A 15,171-nucleotide genomic window follows, 5' to 3' on the forward strand; every position below is an offset into this window, starting at 1 on the left:
CACCACCCTCTCTTCACATGCCCCTGGGTACCTGCCCTCAAATTTTATAAAACTTACTGAAGGCTCTTTACAAGGCATAGGCATACAAGGCATAGTTGTTAGAAACTATGCGATTTTTATTTTCTGATTTGCAGAGAAGTTCACAAAGGAATTAAGGGCCCCAGAAGTCCTTCAAGAGTCTACCACAAGAAGTTCTTCCTTTTATAATGGCCCTACAGAAGGAATCAGGAAAATATTTGTAAAGGGAAATGTCGATGGTTTTGATGACTACTTAAGAACTGAACATCTCTGTGTGACAAAAAACAGCAACAACAAAATTTTAAATCAAACAACAAATTAAGGAAATTACTTCCCCTATTTATGACAGGCCAAAGGCCAATATACGTAAATGTAAAGCATTCATGCAAATTGATCAACAACAACCATTGATGTTTCAACAAGAGTGTGCACAAAAGACTTGAGCAGAAAAACCATAGATTTCCTTACAATCCTAAGGAAAAATGTTTTGCTTCACAGGACTCAAACCAATGCCACTGACACTTAAAAGTGAGATGCCCTTTCATCTCACATTTTTAAGGTATACAAGTGTGTAGTATGACGGGCCACTCTCATATTCTATCTTAATATCATTCCTTGAGTATTTATATTGCAATATTTTCCAGGTTGTTTTTTTCCCATTTAATGTTGTTTATTGTATTTGGCCACTTCACTCTAAGGATTCAAAATGACATCCTCTCTAGAGGAAGTCTATTCTCCTACCCACAGCTGTGATAAGAGCCTCCCCAAGCTCCAGCCTGAGCAGAGCCCAGTGTGTTTGGTGGGTTTCAGATTTGAGGGTCTTCTGAAACATGCATTTCCTATGTTCTGCCAACCATTGGCAAGACTACTCTGGCCTGTGGGATATGAACAGCATGGACAGGAGAAGCCCTTCCCCCTGATTCTGGCTCTAAAGCTAGTCCTATTTTGCTGGGCAGGGCTTTTTCCTGAAACGTTATATATGTCACAATTTATTATGTCAGCGACATAATAGAGACTTTCATCATCACTAACATAAAAAAAATCAATTACCTAAGAAACCTCTGAAATTGCAGCTTTATGACAAATGTCCCAGCTCTGTGCTCTATAATAGCACATGAAGTGGTTTGCTAACTTAAATTTTAAAACCTCTCAGAATTGATTGATAAGGTAGGTAAAAAATTATCTTGGAAAATCCTACAAAACCATCAGATGTTTTAGTCTACAGGAGAAAGGAGTAAGGAAGTAAAAGACCTTGCCATCGTAAGATTTTGGAGGCCCACAATCAGAAACACAGCTCACATCTGTTCAGAGGAGTTCCATTTCACCTGCTTCAGGATACAATGGGAACCTGTCAGAATAAGATTCCAAAGGAGCAGACTGCCTGTCACCATAGCTGGGAGTGAATCTCACCTTTCAGACCCAGAGATGACCTCTTTCTCATGGCTCAACTTCAATTCTTTCCATGGCTGGAGCATCAGCCAAGGCCCTCAGGTCTTACAGAACCAGCCCCAGTCAGACATAGGCAAGTAGGAAGAACCATGGAGACCAGAGGCTCTTGAAAATTGCTGGTGGCTGTGCCTTTTGGAAGGATGCGTTTGCAATATGAATATGTATAACAAGTGTTCCCTCTCTGAAAGCTTTTAGGACTTTCCTATGTAACCTTGTAATTACAAAATTGTAAAAGGATATGTTTAGATTTACATCTTTTTTCCATTGTTCCTGCTCAACACTCAATAGGCTCTTTCATTCTAAAGACTTGTTGGTGTTCTTCAGTTTGGGAAAATTTTTTTCTAAGTCAGCCAAGAAAAGAGGACAGTAATCTATAAAGGAAAACCCATTAGATTATCATTGGATTTCTTGGCAGAAACCCTACAAACCAGGTGAGAGTGGAATTAAATATTCAAACTATTAAAAGAGAAATTACCAGCCAAGAATAATATATCCAGTAAAGTTATCCTTCAGGTATGAAGGAGAAATAAAGACTTTCCCAGACATACAGAAGCTGAGGGAATAAACTACCAGAAGACCTCCATTACAGTAAATACTCAAGGGGATTATTTTACCTCAAATAAAGAGCAAAAATATATAAAACTATGAGTAAGATTACTAACACACAGAAGCCCTTATATTATGACCCTGTAGGATGCCCCATCCCAAGGAGCTCTCCCAGCCGCTGCATATGAGAATGAGTTGTCTGGACACAATCTGTTGTTCCGGGGGGAAAGGGGGCGGTGATTCCCTCTAGTGGAGAATGTCCCAAACACTTCTCTGAAACGACTTTTATTGGGAATGGTATGTACAGGGATATACAGCATAAATGCATAGCTCATCAATCAATGTCCAAAGGCTATAGTTATAAAAAACTGATATTATCTATAGATGACAATTGAAGAAACACAGAGATCTGCCTCAGGCCAGGGTCTGTTAGACATGCTGGCACCAGATGGTTGTTAAAGCATATTTCATAAGATAAGGAGTTCACCCCTTATGCTTTGAACTTAAATATCTGGTTTACATCAACGGGGCCATACAAAGCAAAGCAAGCTTCAAAAGATACAATGCATTCTTCAGGCCTGATTTCCCATGGGAACCCTCGGTTTTAGTATCGGGTCATGCCTGCCACCAGCATTCCTGCTTTCTGATCCAGACTTACAGGCAACACCTTGCTCTCACGGGGTACAGTCTCTGAAACCACACAAAGTGGTCGGTCCCAAACATGACCCTATTTCAGAATACAGTATTATATATTTAAATATAACATAAAGGATAAAGGAGGCAAACATTTAAAAAGAGAGAAGACAATAGCTACTGCAATTTGGAAAGGAACTCGCAGCATAAATAAGGATAATTTGTGACAAAAACAACAAAAAGAGAGGGAGTAAAAGTCTGAATTTTCAAAGGGGAACAGACATAAGATGTATTCTGAAGAAAAAGGACTACTATAAATTTTTAAGTAAGTTTTTATTTAATTTTTTGCTTTATTTATTTATTTAAAAATATATTTCCTTGATTATGCTATTACAGTTAGTTGTCTTATTTTCCCTCCTATATTCCCCTCTGCCATGCACCCCCTACCCCAACTGCATTCCCCCCAATTACCTAATGTCAATGGGTCATACATATAAGTTCTTTGGCTTTTACATTTCCTATACTATTCTTAATCTCCCCCTGTCTGTTTTGTAACTAGTATTTATGTTTTTTATTCCTTATACCTTTTCCCCCATTCTCTCCCCTCCCCCACCCTGCTGATAAGCCTCCATGTGATTTTCATTTCTGTGATTCTGTTCCTGTTCTAGTTGTTTGCTTACTTTTTGTTTTTGTTTTTTAGCTTCAGTTGTTGATAGTTATGAGTTTGTTGTCATTTTACTGTTCATAGTTTTTGATCTTCTTTTTCTTAGATAAGTCCCTTTAATATTTCATATAATAAGGGCTTGGTGATGATGAACTCCTTGAAATTGACCTTATCTGGGAAGTACTTTATCTGCCCTTCCACTCTAAATGAAAGCTTTGTTGGATACAGGAATCTTGGATGTAAGTACTTCCCTTACACGACTTGGAATACTTCTTTCTAGCCCCTTCTTGCCTGCAAGTTTTCTTGGGAGAAATCAGATGATAGTCTTATGGGCACTCCTTTGTAGGTAACTGTCTCTTTTTCTCTTGCTGCTTTTAAGATTATCTCCTTCTGTTTAATCTTGGTTAATGTAATTATGATGTGCCTTCATGTGTGCTTCCTTGGGTTCAACTTCTTTGGGACTTTCTGGGCTTCCTGGACTTCCTGGAAGTCTATTTCCTTTGTCAGATTGGGTAAGTTCTCCTTTATTATTTGTTCAAATATGTTTTCAATTTCTTGCTCTTCCTCTTCTCCTGGTACCCCTGATTTGGATGTTGGAATGTTTAAAGTTGTCCCAGAGGTTCCTAAGCCTCTCCTCATTTTTTTTGAATTCTTGTTTCTTCATTCTGTTCTGGTTGAATGTTCATTTCTTCCTTCTGCTCCAAATCATTGATTTGAGTCCTGGTTTCCTTCCTGTCACTGTTGGTTCCCTGTACACGTTCCTGTATTTCACTTTTCATAGCCTTCACTTTTTCCTCTATTTTGTGAGCATATTTAACCATTTCTGTGAATATCCTGATTACCAGTGTTTTGAACTGTGCATCTGATAAGTTGGCTATCTCTTCATGGCTTAGTTGTATTTTTTTCTGGAGCTTTGATTTTTTCTTTCATTTGAGCCAATTTTTTTGTCTTGGCATGCGTGTTACATAGTAATAGGGGAGCCTTGGGTATTGGCCAGGGCAAGGCAACTCACGTTGCTGCTTTGTGGCACTGTATGTGGTAGAGGGCTCCAAAAGGGAACAATGCCACTTGTTCAGCTTTCTGCCGGCTTTCAGTCACTTCCCCCACTATCCACAAGCAAATAGGGCCCTTCTGGTGCTGATTCCCACGTGAGTGGATGGCCTTGTTTATGTTGTAAGACCCTTTGCATCTCTCCAATGAACTCTCCTGTGAGGCTGGGAGTTTCTCCGGCCACTGCAACCCCCACAGGATGGTTCAGTCAGAGGTTTTCAGGCTTTATTTCCCCGAACTGGAACTCTGGGTTGCAAGGTCTCTCTCGCTCCCCAGTTGTTCCTTGCAGTTTTTCCACTCACAAATGTGGAACAACCCAGTCTGCCAGCTGCCATCTTGACTGCCCCCATCCTCCAACCGCCACCTTGCCAGGCATGATCTCCACCCTGGCTGCCCATCTCCGCCCCTCATACCAGTCTGGATGAATGTTTCTTCTTTAATTCCTTGGTTGTCAGCCTTCCATACAGTCTGATTTTCTAGCAGTTCTGGTTGTTTTTTGTTTTTTTATTTGTTGTTATCCTTTTTTTGGTTGTGGGAGGAAGAACAGTGTATCTACCTGTACCTCTGTCTTGGCCAGAAGTGTATTTATTTTTGAAATTTTTAAGTAAGTTTTTAATTATAATAATATCTAACAGTAAAAATTGATTCTTTAAATAACAAATTTTTAAAAGCCCTTTTTGTGTAAAGCTAAAGCCCACAGTTCCACTTCATCTTCTGGCCTAATTCTACTTGGGTTAGAATACACACACATAGAGAACTAAGATGGCGGCATAGGTAGACACACTGCGCCTCCTTGCACAACCAGAACTGACAGAAAATCGAACGGCAAGGAAGTCCGACACCAAGGAAATAAAAAATAAACATTCATCCAGACCGGTAGGAGGGGCAGAGATGGGCACCGGGGTGGAGAGGACTCACGTGGCCGTGGTGGGACCGAGACTGGCGCAGTATGGGATGAACGGGGCAGGCAGTCTGACCACTGGCAGACCCTGCGGCCCCACATTCACAAATAGATAAACTGAGGGGGCCAGACTCAGAGTGGCAGAGAACGGGGCAGGCAGAGCGGCGGGTAGCACCCCGTGACCCCACATTCGCACACAGATAAACCAGACAAAAGGCGGGGAGCAAAGCAGACCAAGCAGCCCAGGGCTCTAGCTCGGGGAAATAAAGCCTCAAACCTCTGATTGAAAACGCCCGTGGGGGTTGGGGCGGCAGCAAGAGAGACTCCCAGCCTCACAGGAGAGGTCGTTGGAGAGACCCACGGGGGCCTAGGGTGTGCACAAGCCCACCCACTCAGGAACCAGCACCAGAGGGGTCCAGTTTGATTGTGGGTAGCAGAGTGAAAGATGGAGGACCGGTGGACAGGGGAGCGGGAGCCATTGCTCCCTCTCGGCCCCTCCCCCACATACAGCGTCACAGAGCAGCCACCAGCGTTACCCCGCCCCTGTGAACACCTAAGGCTCCGCCCCTTTAAGTAACAGACAAGCCAAGACAAAAAAAAAAAAAGGCCCAAATGACAGAACACTTCAAAGCTCCAGAAAAAAATACAACTAAGCGAGGAAGAGATAGCCAACCTATCGGATGCACAGTTCAAAACACTGGTTATCAAGACACTCACAAAATTGGTGGAATTTGTTCGAAAACCAGATGAAAAAATGAAGCTTATGCTAAGAGAAACAAAGGAAAATGTACAGGGAACCAATAGTGATGAGAAGGAAACTGGGACTCAAATCAACGGTGTGGACCAGAAGGAAGAAAGAAACATCCAACCAGAAAAGAATGAAGAAACAAGAATTCGGAAAAATGAGGAGAGGCTTAGGAACCTCCAGGACATCTTGAAATGTTCCAACATCCGAATTATAGGGGTGCCAGAAGGAGAAGAGGAAGAACAACAAATTGAAACCTTATTTGAACAAATAATGAAGGAGAACTTCCCCGATCTGGCAAAGGAAATAGACTTCCAGGAAGTCCAGGAAGCTCAGAGAGTCCCAAAGAAGCTGGACCCAAGGAGGAACACACCAAGGCACATCATAATTACATTACTCAAGATTAAAGATAGGGAGAGAACCTTAGATGCAGCAAGAGAAAAAAACACAGTTACCTACAAAGGACTTCCCATAAGACTCTCAGCTGATTTCTCCAAAGAGACCTTACAGGCAAGAAGGGGCTGGAAAGAAGTATTCCAAGTCATGAAAAGCAAGGACCTACACCCAAGATTACTGTATCCAGCAAAGCTATCATTTAGAATGGAAGGGCAGATAAGGTGCTTTTCAGATAAGGTCAAGTTAAAGAAGTTCATCATCACCAAGCCCTTATTATATGAAATGTTAAAGGGAGTTACCTAAGAAAAAGAAGATCAAAAATAGGAACAGTAAAAATGACAGCAAACTCACAGTTATTAACGACCACACCTAAAACAAAAACAAGAGCAAACTAGGCAAACAACTAGAACAGGAACAGAACCATAGAGATGGAGATCACATGGAGGGTTGTCAATAGGGGAGTGGGAGGGGGAGAGGCGGGGAAAGGTACAGAGAATAAGTAGCATAGATGATAGGTGGAAAATAGACAGGGGGAGGGTAAGAATAGTGTAGGAAATGTAGAAGCCAAAGAACTTATAAGTATGACCCATGGACATGAACTATAGGGGGGGAATGTGGGAGGGATGGGGTGGGCAGGATGGAGTGGAGTGAGGGGGGCGGGAAATGGGACAACTGTAATAGCATAATCAATAAATATATTAAAAAAATAGATCAGAGTGGAAATCAATGAAATGGAGTATTAAAAAAATACAACAAATCAATGAAACCAAGAGCTGTTTCTTTGAAAAGATGAACAACATTGGTAAACCTTTAATCAGATTCATCAAGACTCAAGGAGAGAGGACCCAAATAAATAAAATCAGAAATGAAAGAGGAGAAGTAACAACTGACACCACAGGGATACAAAGGATTGTAAGAAGATATTGCAACTATATGTACACAACTAGGACAATCTGGAAGAAATGGATAAATTCCTAGAAACATACAACCTTCCAATGCTAAAGCAAGAAAACACAAAATCAGAACAGATCAATTCAACTAATGAAATCGAAGTAGTAATCAAGAAAGGACTGACATACAAAAATTCTGGATTGGATGGCCTCAGAGGTGAATTTTACCAAATATTTTAAAAAGAACTAACACCTATTCTTCTCAAACTATTCCAAAAAATTCAAGAGAAAGTAGGACTCCCAAGTTTATTTTACAAAGCCAGCATTATCCTCATTCCAAAACCAGATAAAGACACTAAATAGAAAGAAAATTATAGGCCAATACCCCTGATGAACATAGATGCAAAAATCCTCAACTAAATGTTAGCAAACAGAATCCTGCAATACATTAAAAAGATCAAACACCATGATCAAGTATGGTTTATTCCAGGGATGCAAGTTTGGTACAATATCCAGAAATCAATAAATGTGATACACCACATAAATAAAATGAGGGATAAAACTCATATGATTATATCAATGGATGCAGAAAAAGCATTTGATAAAAACTCTCAGACTGGCTGGGGTGGGGTGGGGTGGAGGGAAGGGGAGAAAATGCAGACAATTGTAACTGAATAAAAATAAATAAATAAATTTAAACTAAAAAAAAAGGAAAACCTCTCAGTAAAGTGGCAATAGAAGAAACATACTTCAACATAATAAAAGCCATATATGACAAACCCACAGCCAGTATATACTCAATGGAGAAAAACTAAAAGTATTTTTCCCTTAAAATCAGGAACAAAACAGGGATGTCCACTTTCAGCACTCTTATTCAACATAGTACTGTAAGTCCTAGCCACAACAATCAGACAACAAGAAGAAATAAAAGGCATCCAAATTGTAAAGGAAAAAATATAACTGTCATTCTTTGCAGATGCCATGATACTCTATATAAAGTACTCTAAAGTATCCACCAAAAAAAAATAGAACTGATAAAGGAATTCCGTAAAGTAGCAAGACACAAAATAAATGTTCACAAATTTTTATACACCAATAATAAACTGTCAGAAAGGGAAACTAAGAAAACAATCACATTTACAATTACACTTAAAAGTACCTAGGAATAAATTTAACCAAGGGGCTAAAAGAAATGTACTCCGCAAAATACAAGATACTGAAGAAATTGAAGAAGATACAAATAAATGGAAGCATACACTGTGATGAGAAACATTATTTTTATAATTAATAGAACTTGAGAAGTTTTGGTAAAGCATGCAGAACATTGACACAGGGGACAAGCGTTTCCATGTTGCAGGCACTGAAAGCTGTCCCAGCATCACAGAGCAACGATTAACACCATATGATTACCTGCATTTAAGCATTTTACATCCTAATGTGGTACTTTATTACTTATATGTAGGTGTTTTACCAAGTTAAATTACATTAATAAAATTGATTGTCAGGTATATGCATTATAATTTTTTCCACTTAAGATGACAAGTATTATTTCTTGGTTAACATTTCTACATGGAATGTCTGATATTTAGGAAGAGATGACTTCCCTCAAGTGGGAAGTATCTGAGAGAATCAGCATCATTTCCCAGGCCCCAGAGAAGAGAGGGCTGGTACATCAGCATCAAAAGGAGGCATTTCCAAGGGAAGCAGCATCAGAAGCCCCTATATGAAGTTCCTATCACTTCACGCCTTACAAGGAACACGTGTTATCCATTTGGTCACCAAGGATGCTTGTAGGCTGTCCCCCGCATTGTGAGACAGAGCCCACCTCACTAGAGAAACCAAAAGTTCCCCTAGCAGGTGGGTCAGGTAACTAACTGACCTGGGTTGTCTCTTACAAGAAGAATCTTGGAGAGCTCAGAAATGTACTTTGGCTTGGATAATGGTGATTGTGATGGCAATACATCCAGTTTCTAGAGGCATTAAGGGCTCTGTTTCTGACTTCCAGCAAGATGGAGGCATAGGTAGATACAGTTTGCCTCCTCACAAAACCAAAAGAAGAACAACAACAAATTTTTTTTAAAAATAACCAAAACTGCCAGAAAATCAAAATGTATGGAAGACCAACAACCAAGGAGTTAAAGAAGAAACATCCATCCAGACTGGTAAGACAGGCGGAGACAGGCAGCCAGGGTGGGAGGATGCCTGGCAAGGTGGCTGTTGGAGGATGGGGGCAGGCAAGACGACAGCTGGTAGACTGGATGAGGTGAGGGCTGGCAGATTGGGCAGTCCCACATTTGTGTGCAGATAAACCAGGAGGAACAACTGGGGAGTGAGACAGACCACACAACCCAGGGTTCCAACACAGGGAAAGAAAACCTGAAAACCTCTTACTGAAAAAACCTGAGGGGGTTGAGTTAGTGGGAGAAATGCCCAGCCGAATAGGAGAGTTTGTGAGACAGACCCACATGGTCCTAGAATGTACACAAAACCACCTACCCAGGAATCAGTACCAGAAGGGCCCAGTTTACTTGTGGGTAGTGGTGGGAGTGACCAAAAGCCGGCAGAGAGCAAAGCAATTGGCACTGTTCCCTCTCAGACTCCTCCCCCACATACAGTGACACAATGCAGCGACCTGGGTTGGCCTGCGCTGGTGAATACCTAAGGTTCTGCCTCTTACTATGTAACAGGTGCATCAAGACAAAAAAAAAAAAAGGCCCAAATGAAAGACCAGATCGAAGCTCCAGAAAAAATAAAACAAAGCGACGAAGAGATAACCAACCTATCAGATGCACAGTTCAAGACACTGGTAATCAGGATGCTCACAGAATTGGTTGAGTATGGTCAAAAAATAGAGGAAAAAAATAAGGCTATGAAAAGTGAAATAAAGGAAGATGTATAGGGAACCAACAGTAACAGGAAGGAAATCAGAACTCAAATCAACATTTTGGATAATTACATTATCCAAGATTAAAGAGGAGAGAATCTTAAAAGCAATAAGAGAAAAGGAGACAGTTACCTACAAGGGAGTGCCCATTAGACTATAATCTGATTTCTCCAAAGAAACCTTGCAGGCAAGAAGGGGCTGGAAAGAAGTATCTGAAGTCATGAAAGGCAAGGACCTACATCCAAGATTACTCTATCCAGCAAAGCTATCATTTAGAATGGAAGGGCAGATAAAGTGCTTCCCAGATAAGGTCAAGTTAAAGGAGTTCATCATCACCAAGCCCTTATTATATGAAATGTTAAAGGGACTTATCTAAGAAAAAGGTCAAAAATATGAACAGTAAAATGACAACAAACTCACAACTATTAACAACCAAATCTAAAAAAAAAAAAGCTAAGCAAACTAAAACAGGAACAGAATCACAGACATGAAGATCACATAGAGGGTTATCAGTGGGGGAGTGGGAGAGAGAGTGGGGGGCAAGGTACAGGGAATAAGAGGCATAATTGGTGGGTACAAAATAGACAGGGGGAGGTTAATAGTATGGGAAATGGAGAAGCCAAAGAACATGTATGTGACCCATGGACATGAACTATGGTGGTGGCTGGAGGGTACAGGGTGGAGAGGAATAAAAGGGAGAAAAGTATGGGACAGTGTAATAGCATAATCAATAAAATATATTTTTTAAGGGGGGGCTCTGTTTCCAGCCAGCACCCAGTGCCCTGTGTTGGGAAGTCAGCAGTGGCCACTGCTACAGAGCAAATGTGTCTTCATTATGTGGGTCCTGTGACAGGAGTTGGAGTGCTCTACCTGGCTGTGCCACTTCCCAGCCAGGTACCCCAGGACTCCTGGAGATGCTGTGAGCTACCCAATGTATTGTTAATAAATTCTCTGTGCTTCATCAGCCAGGGTCAGTTGCTTTTGCTTGCAACTGTGAATCATAACTGAAAGAAGGTCTTGTATTTTCTTTTTTGGAATCCTTTATGCCATGTTACCCTAAATTTTGCTCCTCAAGTGTATATCAGGTATCAAGTGTCCATGGCCAAAGGCCACTGTGGACAGAATGACATCCTAGTAGTCACACTCTGTGAATATCCCTCAACCTAGAGACCTGAGACCACCATCTCCCCTTTTCCAATCTCAAGCCATTGGCCACCTTTCTAGTTATCATGAGCAAAATGCCCCAATGTGGATGTGTGTGCCTGCTCCCCACTTTATCTTGGCTCTGTAAAATAAATAGCTCTCACTTAACCACCAACCCCTTCTCCAGGGACTCCTTAGAGTCTGTGGTTTTCTAGCTGCTTTGGGGATGAGTGTGGGAAAGTAGATAAGGAAGAGCACAAAATTCAAACTCTTCCAGAAGCATCAATAGGTTTGTGTCTTATTAACACTGGTTTGCTCTTCTCTCCCTGAAATCAGACCACATCTGTCATCACACTGGGAAGACAGAGGATGAATCAGACATTATAGATCTAGGGAATCCTTAGGGTCTCCCCAGCCACCCTTGGCACAGAACCCATAGTGCCTGAACAGACAAGCCAGGATGAATTTCTAACCACTGACACTGAAAAATGCTAAAACCATGTCACCTTCACAGCCCACTGAGTCTCCATGTTGTGGTTCTTTTCCTTCATGTATGATTGTGTCTGAAAGCCCGATGCCTTCCCAGAAGGCTCCCCGCACTAATTACATGTGTGGTCTATGGGAGAGATTTGCTGACTTTGGAGCTTGGAAGCAAGCAGTGCTAGACAGCAAGTCTCTCTGCCTGCCTGGCTCCCATGACCATCAGATTCCCAGGTCCACATTCTCATCTTTTCCAGAAAGGTCTTTTGTCACATGCCTTACCCAATTGATGTACACTAACTTCCCTTGAGGTGTAGAAGGGCATAGATTTTGTGATCCAGCTGGGAAAGTGAGGCCAGAGAGGTCAAGAGGGACTTTGAATGCAGGAGAACTGTGCCAACTTACAGCTGCTGACACCAGTTCTGGGGATCTGTCCACATCAGCTATCAATGGCATCATCACCTGTGCTTGCCCTCTGATGGATAAAGGCTTCCATTTCCTCTCTTCCATTCTTCCTCTTCTAGCCATTAAATGAAGCTCTTTTTGGAAATGCCTACTTCTCTAGGGACCATGGCAAAGATATGATAACTAGAATCTAGACCAACAAAACAATATTGCAGCTTTGCTCTCTAAGAGGGGGCTTATTCTCCAAACAAGATTTGTGTTGCTCTTTCATTGTCTCCTGGGTCATTGATCTGCTTCTCCTAGTGGGACTTTTCTACTCCAGAGATGACATCTTCCCACCCATGGGGCTGCTCTAAAGGAGGCTAGACAGAGGATAAGAGTGAGGCCAGAAAAACATAACTGAGGCCAGACTGTGAAACATGGTCACCCCGGGCTAACTTAATCCATCTACCCTCCACATTTTTTTCCTGGGTTGGAGATGAGGATGAGAAACAAATGCTCTGGCCTCATTGTTTCACTTCCACGTCCCTTTCCCAACCCCAAGTTGTGGCATTTGAAAGCTGCAGGGCTTTGAGACTCTTCCTAGCCTCTCATTTTACAGTCAAGGTGACCTTGCTTCAGACGTCTTGTATAGGCAGGAGGCAGAGGTCAAGCAGAGATGTGTTCTGCAGTATGACATGGGGAATATACTTGAGACTCACATATGGGGCACTTTGGCCCAGGCTGAAGCCCAGCATGTGGCATAAAAAAGGAAAATGGCTGGAAATCTCTCCAAAGCCAACCCTGCAATTTTTCTGAATTCTCCCTACCGCAAAATAGCCAAATGTCCAGAACGGATGAGAAACAGATCCATAGCCTATCGGTTTTGCGGTCCAACTTTGATACTCATGTGCCCTGAGAGATGCCCCCGCACCCTGATCTCCTCGGAGTTCTGGGACTGATGTAGACAAGGGTCTTCAAAAACAGTGAATTTCTGAGGAAAATCTGAACCTCATTTAAACCATTTGGTCAGCTTCTGACAACATCTTTCTCAGGTTCCCTGCCACTGAGAAAACAAATGGCCCCCATTTCTCTCTACTGTGAAGTAGCTGAAGTCCATTCTATATCCACAATTCCTATCTCTCTCTGATTCCAGGCTTTCCTCTCCCATCAGGAGCAGCCACTAGATGCAATTAGACTCCAGAGCTGGGGGTAGGAAATTCCAAGTAAGTCATGTCATGTTGAGATCCATGCAAATAGTGACCTGGATGGGACACCATAGGAACCACCAGCCCCCACGGAGCCACACATGGATCATTTGGTGGGGGGATGTGGTGTTAGGCTGAATAACACCTTCCCAAACATGTCCACATCCTAATCCCCAGAACCTGAGAATACTTTACATGGCACAAGGGAGTATGCAGATATGATGAAGTTAAGGGTCTTGACTTGGAGAGATTATCCTGGTTTACCTGAGTGGGCTCAATTCAGCCACAAGGGTCTTTGTAAGAAGGAGGCAGGAGGGCACAGTGAGTGGGAGGAGATGTGATAAAGGGACCAGGAACTGGAGTGATGGGAGGAAGAGGCCACAAGGAAGGAATGCAGGGAACCGATTCTCCAGAAGCCTCCAGAAGGAATGTAACCCTGCCAACACTTGTATTTTAAACTTCCAACTTTTAGAAAGGTAGTAAAATACATTTGCGTTCATTTAAGCCACTAAGTTTTTGGTAAATTATTACAGCAGCAATAGAAAACTAATGCAGAGAGCTAAAGGTAAAGAGTTCATAGGACCAGAAGGAAAGCTGGTCATGTCCCCTCCGGTGCAGTCTCCCAGGTCACGGATCTTCTAGCACTGGGTGATGCAATGACAGCAAATAATAGAAAAACCCAACTCACCTGGCTCACGCCATGGGCAGGCTCCAACCAAGCTGGGTGGATTTAGTGACTTGGTTATGTTAACGAGGACCTTGGTTCTTCCCACCAATTCATTCTTCTGCACTCACTGCTGTCTCAGTCACAAGATGGCTGCCAAAGTTCCAGATGTCATGTCCAGGCACAACATTGCCAATATTCAGGGAAGGAAGCCATTTCATCCTTGAGTCTCTCCTGGCAAGTAAGAAAACCTTTCTCAGAACACCCACCTACACCAGAGGACTGTCCCTACATCTACCTCATTGGCCAGAATTGAACCACATGTCCATGTTTAAACCAATTCCTGGCAAGCATGATGGGAGCATTTTGATGGGTTTAGACCAATCAGGAACCTGCCCCTGGAAGCCAGCCTCCTTGAAGTATTTGATTGCTACACAGACCAGTACCAAATCAGGTTTGTGTGAGCAAGGAAAAAGAGGGCAAATGTGCATTGGGTAGGCATCCAGAAGTGTCTGCTCCACTGGTGTGGGGTGGGCTTCACGGAGAACCAGAAGTGTCTCTCCTTATTACTCCACACAGCTCCAGAGCTTACATCTCTTCCTTGCTCTGTGTTTACCTAGCTTTTATCCTTCATTTAAAGACAAAGAAGCCCTGGCTAGGTTTCTCAGTTGGCTGGAGTGTCATCCCACCAAAAAGTTGCAAGTTCACTCCCCAGCCAAGTCACATGCCTCGGTTGCAGGTTCGATCCCCAGTCAGAGCATGTAAGGGAGGCAACTAATCGATGTTTCTCACATCGATATTTCTCTCTCTTTCTCTCTCCTTTCCTCTCTAAAATCAATAAATATATCCTTGGGTGAGGATATGTTTTTTAAAAAAAGAAAGAAGGCTGCCTGGCTGGTTTCAGTCACCTTGGATTGCACCCTCTGAGTAGTCATCCTGCCAAGCCACCTTGACGCCTGAGCTTCCCTTCACCTGGCCAATTGCCTTGACCTACAGTGTGGTGCCTGATCCAGCCATCCAGGTCTCCGGTAACAAAGCTGGGTTCTGTTATCTCACTAGCATTCTCCACCCACAGCCACAACTGAGATGAAGAACAGTTGGGGCTACTTACCTGAG

At 42.4% G+C, this 15,171-nt stretch overlaps 1 long non-coding RNA gene across 1 annotated transcript in view; it reads right to left on the reverse strand.

Moving 5' to 3' along the window:
• LOC128779838 (uncharacterized) overlaps positions 1-14,282 on the reverse strand; it is a 41,190-nt gene extending 26,908 nt beyond the window's left edge. Inside the window, exon 1 of the long non-coding RNA XR_008425914.1 lies at positions 14,080-14,282. This is a non-coding gene — a long non-coding RNA (uncharacterized lncRNA). The remainder of the gene's footprint in view (positions 1-14,079) is intronic.
• Between the last annotated feature and the right edge of the window lie 889 nt (positions 14,283-15,171).

Source organism: Desmodus rotundus, chromosome 13 (assembly GCF_022682495.2).
Source record: "Desmodus rotundus isolate HL8 chromosome 13, HLdesRot8A.1, whole genome shotgun sequence".
Taxonomy (NCBI): Eukaryota; Metazoa; Chordata; class Mammalia; order Chiroptera; family Phyllostomidae; genus Desmodus; species Desmodus rotundus.